The sequence below is a fragment of the Coenobita brevimanus genome, chromosome 71 (genome assembly GCF_032717465.1).
Source record: "Coenobita brevimanus isolate Jiangsu-jjx chromosome 71, ASM3271746v2, whole genome shotgun sequence".
In the NCBI taxonomy this organism is placed as follows: domain Eukaryota; kingdom Metazoa; phylum Arthropoda; class Malacostraca; order Decapoda; family Coenobitidae; genus Coenobita; species Coenobita brevimanus.
The window spans coordinates 40,796,261-40,806,270 of record NC_137024.1 but is presented as its reverse complement, the minus strand read 5'-3'; positions in this window follow the sequence as shown (position 1 = coordinate 40,806,270).

Here is a 10,010-nt window from a genome sequence, read left to right as displayed (position 1 = left end):
GACGGTGCACCTCCTCACTATGGCAGGGATGTGCGAGAATTTCTCGGTAACACTTTCGACACATGGGTTGGAAGAAGGGGTACTGTTGTGGCCTCCAAGGTCACCTGACTTAATGCCATGTGACTTCACAGTTTTAATGGGACAGCTACGTACTGTAAGTGTAAATTTTGGCAGAATCGTTCACTTTCTGATACAAGCACCAAATTTAGCACACGGACTCATCAACGGTTAGTTGATATAGAAATAACGTTAGCCACTTGAAAAGCAACCTGTAATGGTAAGTATATGAGTGAATGTAATGCACCACCAGGGCACACTGGTGACATTTACTGCTGTGAAACTCAGCATGGAGTTCAGTGTCAGCTTCTGTAAGTAATAGTTAAGTGACACAAAAGATATCTAAAATGCAGCAGGACATCAAAACAGACCGCAACGAGCCACCAGAAGGAGCCCACGGAGGAGTATACACGGCGCGAATGAGCTCCGGGCGGAAACGGCTTAAGTCCACCCTGGCCGCGCGCCCCTATGACACGGAACTCGCCCGTCGCTACCATAGCAGGATTACAAGACGACCTGCCGGGCGAGCTGCCCACAGATCAGGCCAGGGTGGAACTGTTTCTCCAGTTCCTAACAGGACCCCTGAGACAGCCGATAGCCGCTCACCCTCCTACAGGAGACGGCCGGAAGCCACTCTGGAGGAAACTTGGAGACGGCCTCAAGCCACTCTCGCCTTCGTCAGTAGACAGCCTGAAACCGCTCAGAAGGTGCCCCTCGGAGAGACGGCCAGCAGCCGCTCGCCCTGCTACAGGAGACGGCCTGAAGCCGCTCTGGAGGAAAAGAGGAGATGGCCTGAAGCCGCTCTGGAGGAAAAGAGGAGATGGCCTGAAGCCACTCCCGCCTTCATCAGGAGACGGCCTGAAGCCGCTCGGAAGGTGCCCCTCAGAGAGATGGCCTGCAGCCGCTCACCCTCTTACAGGAGATGGCCTGAAGCCGCTCAGGAGGCCAATCAGGAGATGGCAGGTAGCTGCTCCCACCTTCGTCAGGAGACGGCCGGAAGCTGCTCTGAATGTGCTCCTGGAGAGACGGCCAGTAGCCGCTCACCCTCCTACAGGAGATGGCCTGAAGCCGCTCCGGAGGTCAATCAGGAGACGGCTGGAAGCCACTCTGAAGGTGTCCCCGGAAAGACGGCCTGTAGCCGCTCTACCCTCCTGCAGGAGGCGGCCAGTAGCTGCTCCGAAGGTGTCCCGAGACAGCCACGGCCAGTAGCCGGGCCCTACAGCCAGTGACGGCCTGAAACCATTCCTTCATCAGGTGCTGAGCCCGGTCCACCTACCCACGACTTGGAGGGAGCCCCCAGCCTGGAGGAGTGTTGGAAAGTAAAATGCGTGGCTTACAACATAGTGCCCCCGAGATGGAAGCAGGGAAGGAATACCATAGTGCCCCCGACAACGAGGCGAGTGGTATACAGCCCAGTGTGCCCGGGAACGTACCGACACCCCCACCCGGACCCCATGGAGTAGCCGCCACCAGTCGAAGGGATACACAGCAACGACATATGTCACCCCGGGCCGTGCGCCCCTATGTCACCCAGCTGTCGCGCCGTCACCATCGTAGGAGAAAGACACTACCTTCAGGGAGTGGGATTGCTGAATCAGCTAGGGGTGAAGTTGCTCTCATAACTCCAGACAGCGCCCCTCAGGAGACGGCCTACTGCCGCTCCGAAGGTGCTGCCCTGGAGACGGCCTACTGCCGCTCCGAAGGTGCTGCCCTGGAGACGGCCTACTGCCACTCCGAAGGTACTGTCCTGGAGACGGCCTACTGCCGCTCCGAAGGTGCTGCCCTGGAGATGGCCTACTGCTGCTCCCGCCTTCGTCAAACGGCCAATTGCCGCGCCGAAGACGTTGCCCCTGAGACAGCCTACTGCCGCTCCTCCCTCCTGCAGAAGGAGATGGCCTACTGCTGCTCCCGCCTTCGTCGGACAGCCCACTGCTGCTCCGAAGGTGCTGCCCCTGAGATGGCCAATTGCCGCTCCTCCCTCCTGAAGCAGGAGACGGCCTACTGCCGCTACCGCCTTCGTCAGACGGCCTACTGCCGCTCCGAAGGTGTACAGAGGTGTGCTGACTCCCCCACTCAGGCCACGGCCAATTGCCGGGCCCTGGTACCTGATAGTCATGCCCCTGGGCAGCCACGGCCAATTGCCGGGCCCCACGGACAAAAGGAGGTACTGAGGGAGTCATCGCCCCGGCAGGAGACGAGCCCGGACCTCCCGTACCAGAGCATCCCAGCCAGGCCTCACAGCCTCCCCTGGCCTCCGCTCCCTACGCCTGGCTCTGGAGCAGACTCACCTGACGGACCCCAGTGTAAGCCAGTGCCGCAGTCCTTCTCCGTCGGCGCCCCTAGACTCTGGGGACTGCAGTCCTCAGCCTCTCCAGACCCTCCCCAGGACGCCCGGGCGTGATCTCCCTACGCCCCCAAGACGGCGTAAGACGCCCACCTCCGGCCGAGACTTACACCAGAGGTTTCTGGAGCTGTTCGGCCCCAGTCCTGAGGGCCACACCCCTGAGCCCAGCCCGGAGACTGCAGGCCCCTTCGCCACCTGTAGCCCCGGATGCGAGAGGACGCCCCTCCGAGTTGTCCCGTGCTCTCTCGGCACGCCTCCCCTTGGCGGTGCCCCTACCCCGGCAGAATTGACGCCGGCGTGTTTTTCCCCCGCCCCCCACGATGAGTGACTCATGATAAGTGTGGTGATGCCCCAATAATAAGTGAAAGTGATTTAGGTTAAGTGTGACGTTGCCCTAGAAAACAGGTTACAGTGATATAGTGACTAAATGTATGTTCAGTAGCAGGGAGAGTGAAATCACGGGCGAGTGAGTAAGGATGAGAACAGTGAGTGAATCCCGAGAACTCTGACTCATCTGTGACGCCCTCATAAGAAACCTGTAAGAACTCTTCCCCTGAAGAAGACTCTGTAGTGAAAGTATACATATGCCCCTTGCTGTCAGAAAACCATAGAAAGTGAGAATAATATCCGTCCCTTTGTATTACCGTAAATACAGTGAATATCCAGTGTCCCGCTATTCCCTCTCTCCCTACAACATCTCCTCCCCATAACTAACGTAATATAAACGAGTGATAGATCAAATGTCAAAACCCTTTTTCTATCAAGTGATACTAAGAGTAAATTAGAAAGACGTATCCTTTCCCAATATTACTATAACTCTGTTCCGGCTCGTCACGAGTCCTTCCCCCCCCCCCGTGTGAACTCCCCCTCCCGCGCTCTCACGCGCGCCCGTGTTCCCTGTACACCTGTTCACTAGACTTTCTGTATTGGCAACCGTATTGGTTAAGTCAGTATCCTAAGTAAGGTTTTATTTCTGTGTCACTATTCGTGTTGTAATATCTATTTTGTCCTGTGTCTGGCTGTGGGAATATACGTGTAAAAGGTTATTGCCTAGAGTTTTTGTGACCCTGCCTCTCTTTCATTGCACTAAGCTCCGGTCACGAAAGAGGACCCCGCTACACGTTAGGTGTTTTAGGACCGAGGAGTCGGGCCTTTTTCACCTAGCATTACAGAAAGGCCCTGTGACCACCACCGGGCTCTTCTCCCTACGGCCGGTGGAGAAGCCCCTGATGGCCCCCGATGCTGGCTGACGCCCCAGCTCACTCCTGACGACGTCCCCGACCTGCGAGGACCGCAGCCTCCCGACCACCCCTCAGACTCCCGGGCAGGACCTCCCTGCACCCAGACGCCGGAGATCTTCATCCTCCGTCAGGCGCTTGACTCAGAAATTCAGGTGACTGTTCGGCCCCAGCCCAGAGGGCCGGACTCCCACCCCGAGCCCAGAAGCCTCAGGCCACTACGCGCCAGCAGCCCCGGACAAGAGAGGACGCCCCTACGCACTGTCCCCCGCCCCCGGGACCTAGCCGCCCCTGGCGGATCCCAGCCCCGTCAGTAGGGAAGCTGAGACTCGTCCACTGCCCCTGCGCCTGACTGACACGTTCGACCTGACAGTGAGTGAAAATGAACACACGCAGCATACAATGTTGGAGTGACAGAGTAAAGTGGGCTGGTGGTTAGAGCATAAAAGAAAGTGGTGGAAAAGATAGTGCAATAGTAAGACAGTGAAGGACGGGCTTATCATAGTGTACAGTGCCGCCGTAAGACAGTGAAGATCATACATGGGCCCCTGAGTTGAAGTTCCAGTTCCGCCAGCTCGACCCGGGTACATAGTAATGTAAAAGTGATCTACGGGCCAAAGTACAGTGAACACTCTATGCAACAGTGACGGCACGTCTCGATAAGGTCACGCTTAGGCCCAGTGTAAAATATTAACGCTACCCTGGGAAATCGAGACAACCACCACCACCGGCCTAGGAAATCTAAACTCCCCCACCAACATAAGTGTCTAGCTCAAGTGTTGTTCCCCCTAACCAATCTGGTCCTGTACAGTATCCTGCGTGATACTATTATTCCATATCTGCAGCCCAAGGATTATAATTGTCCAGCTTGTTTGTATTTGTGACATCTGCTCGTTCCTGTGTAAGATTTAGTAATACACATGTAAGGTGTTGCCTTGAGTTTTTGTGTCCTGCCTCTCTCTTATTTGTCTAAGCTCCGGTCCAAAAAGAGAACCCAGCTACTCACTAGGTGCTCTAGGGACGGGAGGCCGACCCTAAAACATCTAGCATTACAATATCTAATCAGCCCCCATATCAGGTAGATATCCACAACTGAACTGACAGGATGTGCCAGCGAGGGAGAGCCGAGCCATGGATGTTATTGCTCATCTGGATGGTGTACTGTACAGCTCGCACGGGACTTAATGACATTGGATGAACGATGGGGCTAGGTGTAGGGGAATTTAATGCATGAACCTGGTTGTATTCCATGCAAAAGAAAGTGTTTATAATTATGGTGGTAAAAGGATAAACCCTCGGCCTTTTAACTGTTTATTACCATATATTCTTGAATATGGCTGACATTGGAGAATCTTCGTTCAAGGGGCCAACAGTTTGGAATAAGTGCTGTCTTTGTAACTGGGCAAAAAGGAAGATCTTATATGTCCACAATTTCATATGGTACAGAACAGGATGGCTATACAATTGCAAAAAATGTCCCTCAGTTCGAAGCAATAAATGCTTTACCAATCATGTTTGACCCTGTTAGATCAGACAAGGGTGAATTGAAGCAACCTTGAGGAGGTGCGAGGGAAAATATCAAAGTTGTAGGCTCATTTTTAACAATACAAGGCAGGAAAGGGTAAGAAAAAGTACAGCAACAACTGAAACAAGCGGAGAACGATAAACAAAAGTGCCGAGAACAAAGTCAAATGTTTCAGAATTCTTCTTTGCGCGAAACAGTAACCTGTTTCATCGCTTAGACAAACCATGACAGTGCAACTGAACAGCAGACTGAATGAGTGTGCTCGAAAACCTGGGTGATGGAAGACTGCTGGCGAAGCTGAGTAATGTTGTGCCCCTGGAATTCAAGTATCATCCTGTTTGTCTGGTGGCTTAATTTGCACAACAGAGAGGGCTCATTTCAGGAAACGAGCTCAGAAAAACGAAAATGAAACACCGCATGACCACGAAATCATAGATACAGCATTTTCTGAACTAGCTACATATATAAATGAACAAAATCTGTCGGTGGGGGTACTGATCCAGTAATATTCAAGCTCGCAGAGTTGACTACACTGTATAAACAGCGACTTGAGCAAATTGGGACTGAAGGGCCAAAATGTCAACTCTTCCGGGCTCAAGGACAAATTAATGACACAAGTCCATGAACTTGCTCATCACAAGGAGCGAGATGTACTCCTTGCCATTCATAAAGATGTTGGTTTTGTTTTAGGTAATGCTGGTGACTACACTAAAGAGATAGTTCTTGCTAAAGCTGAAAAGATCGTACGCAGGCGCATGAGCGGTCACTAGTCCAAATTTGATAAAAGTTTACAAACATGATGTCTTGATATTAGTCCCTACAATGCTTCGCCAGTTTATCTGCATGACTGAGCATGGAGAAGACATTATATCACTGCTGCAATTCGGTGCATCCTAAACAGCTATTGCTGCGACCCAGTATAACCGTCATGCTAGGGTCAAAGAAGCAGCAGCATGTCACAGGCATTCAAAATGCCGAGAAACACCCTTTCCTGTTTATGCTGGTTTGTATGTCTTTGCAAAGGCCAGAAACATCTCACTGAAATGTTGCATGACAACAGCCTTAGTATTCATGACTGGTAGCTAGAAATATCAGCATAACTAGGGGATGCTGTGATCACCAGGTAGGATTATGTTCAAGATAGTGTAGTATGCCCTCCAGTCTTAAGGAAAGGGTTATTCACAACAGCTGCCATGGACAACCCTGACCATAATCCAACCTCCACGATAGCACAGTCATCGTTCCATGAGACAAGCATTTCCGTTTTCCAACATCCCAGCCCAAATAACAAAGGTCACTTAAAAACAAAACCAGGGTTTATCGAGTCATCCACCAATATTCCTCCAGCATACTTCACTAAAAAGAATCCTAGACCTCCTGTTACTGTGTCTCCAGATGTCTCCTTATTACTTACTTTATTCAAACCAGTCTTGACACATGAATATGAATAGCTTGAAAAGGTGAGAGTCAATGATGAAGTGAATGACTCTGTGCATGTGACATGGTCCTCCTACCATGCATCAAAAATGAGAAATTCACAATCTGAAGTAAGCATCACATCACTGATACCTCTACTTTGACATGAAGCTCATTCTGTGGCTAAAACAGAACATGTGATGACAAAAATTAAGGAAACACTGGATTTGCTTATTCCAGGACAAGTACCTGTCACAACTGCAGACCAGCCAATTCATGAAACCGCTAAGCAGATTCAGTGGCAGTGACCACAGTGGACCTAAATACAGAAGGGCTGAGAAATATAACAAAAGATGAACTAATCAGGAAAATATATGATGGGGACACAAAAAGATGGCAAAAAGATATGGAAGATAAATCAAGCTGTTATAAAAAAAATGGAAAAAATAAATAGGTGGAGTAGAAGAAATTTATGACAATACACCAGTCTCCATAATCCTGTTTAAATGCAGATCAAATATACTAAATTTAGGGAATGGAAACAAGTTCACGGGAGTGTCTAATGTGAAACGCAGAAATGGAAGGCTTGGAATATTTTTTATTAGATTGTGCAGGATATACGGCAGAAATGAATAGAAATACTTATTGCTGTAAAAGGTACAAAACGCTAATACAACAAAAGAAGGAGGTGGGTGTCATGCTGCGTATTCAGGGTTCAACTTATTGATCACAGAACAGAGGCATGGACTTGGGTTCTTTTGTTCAGAACCGGGCAAGAGCATGCAACAATGGAACAGGGCTCAAACACAGGCTAATCAGTCTCACACGTATATTACCTTACAAATGTACAATGCAGTACACAATACTTATGGCACAGTACAACGCTTACTGACACAGAAAGGTTGGGCACAGACTAGATCCTAGACAGGTGCAGGTGGCGGCCAGGTGTGGGAGGTGGGCCGTCTGGGGTGCGCTCTCGGGAGAGGTGCTCATCTCGGGCTGTGTGGTAGGGAATCCGGCATGGGCTGTAGGGCAGCGTTGAGCGTGGCCCTCTCCTGGTGGGGTCCTTAGGCATGTGGTGGCCCTCGGGATTGGGGCCAAACATGGCTAGTAGGCGTGCAGCTCAGTGCCTGCCCTTGGAAGTGGTGGGGGTCCTGCTGGAGGGTTCGGGCTGGTCCTGGCCCAGGGTCGTTGGGGTGCCCCTCGAGGGTCGAGGGCTGTGGTCTCATCAGGATGGGTAGGCAGTCTGGGGCTGCCTGCGGCCGCTCGCTCCCGGGGAGTCCGACAGCGGCTGAGGTTGTCAAGGAGATGGCCGCAGGGACAGGACACCCAGACTAACGACGGGTCCGCTCTAGGCGTCCTCCACCAGGAACTCTGTAGGGCAGCAAACTCCACCCCTAGTGGTGCAGGGGGAGTGCGAGCGGCATCTCGCTTGGCCTCTGGAGAGGCTGGCCGTGCCAGGGATGCCGTCCTTGGAGGGAGCCTCTGGGGTAGTGGAAGGGGGAAGACCGGTGGTCATTCCCTCAGTTTGGCAAGTCTGGTGGACGTTGCCGAAAATCCACTCTGAGGCAGTGGAAGAAGGAGGTCCGGTGGACACTCCCTCCACCTGGCAAGTCCGGTGGACATTACCAAGGTTCCCTTCCAGGGTAGTGGAGGAAGAAAGTCCAGTGGACGTTCCTCCCACCTGGCAAGTCTGATGGACGTTACCAGGGTTCCACTTGTCCCGGGGGCAGCACGCTGAGGAAGTCCAGTGGACGTTCCTTCACCTGTGGTAAGTCCAGTGGACGTTATCAAGGTCCTGCTGCCGGGGGTGAAAGTTGCAGCTGAGGGGAATCCGGTGGAAGTCCCCTCTGTGGCAGGTCTGGTGGACGCTACCAAGGCTCTACTCTCTTCCCTGGAATGACAGGTGGGGGAAGTCCAGTGAATATTACTCTGACGGCAAGTCCAGTGGACGTTACCGTGCCCTTGCTCCCGGTGGTGGGTGGCAGAAGAGGGAGATCCGGTGGACACTCCCTCTACAGCAAGTCCGGTGGACGTTACTGTGCCGCTGCTCCCCTTGGGGTGTGTAGGTCCGCGAAGACATTGTCATTCTGTATGTCTGAGCCTGCGAATATCCTCTTCCTTTACTGCCCAGTCTCACTACCATGCAGCATAACACTCCTAACACATGCTGCATACAAAGATCCCTTAGCATGGAGGGAGAGCCCTCTCAGTGTCAGGAGAGGCAACAGCTCCCGGAACTTCCAACCACTCCTCACTTTTGCCACAGCTAGCCCCAGCCCCACCTCCAGCACACAGGGACGCCCACAGAAGTATTTGTGGAGAAGGCACATGTTGTAAGGGGGCAATGTTTTCACGATTGGGGGTGGCGAACAATGCGAGCCTATTCAGCTTTTTTTTTTTTTTTTTTTTTTTTTTTTTTGATAACTCAAAGTGCATTTTGAAGCTATCTATGGAGGTAAATTTGGGTGTAAGATAAAAGTTTACTTTGCAGATACATGTATTATATCTGAAATTTACATTATCCATGTAGCTGAATGATACAATAAATTATTTTTTAGTCACTGTACTCAAGGTTTCTATACTTTATTTGGTAACTACATATACATGCACAAATCAGTAGGCCAAGTTATAATGACAACATTATGGCCAACTGCTCGTCAGTGAAAAATTCTCGAACTCTGTATAGGAGTCCCAGTTTTTTAGAGGCTTCTTTGGCAATGGATCTAACAGTGGGTGTCCAGCTTAGGTTAGTATTTAGTGTCACACCAAGAATGTCAATAACTGGGGGAGTGGGAATATTTACATTATTAAAAATTATGTGGGAGTCGGAAGGATGCTGTCGGTTTGAAAACTGATTTGAAAACTCTCATGAATAGGACATAGCATATTTAACAATGAATAATGAACTACAGGCCATGAGAAGCAAATTATGACATAAATCTTTATCTAGGTAAAACTTATACAGGTGTCGTTATTCAAAAATACCATTTTTTCTAATGCCACCAACACATATAGGCTTAGGCAGTCTAATCATAATAAGCCTAAGTGTGGAGCCTGTAGTGTGGCACCGAAAATCCGAAATGGCAGTTATCCCAAACGTTCAAAGAATATTTATGTCTTTTAATACTTTGGTATTTCACTATGGTTTTGTTTCCCTACCTTAAGCAACTGGCTATCCATCCAGGCTTAGGTTTTAAAGCTATGCATCCCTTAGCCAAATGAACTGGTTAAATTAACGGCTGCTGCAATTCCTCAATACGTAGAAATGTAATTATGGATTCTTATGGAGCCTGCAGGCATACAAAATGCAAAAACAAATTCCTACGAGATATATTACATGATATAAAACAAAGAAATAAATTACCCCCTCCTTCCCTTCTCCGATTGTAAACAATGAACGTTCTCTAGCATTCGAAAGGCATAAAAT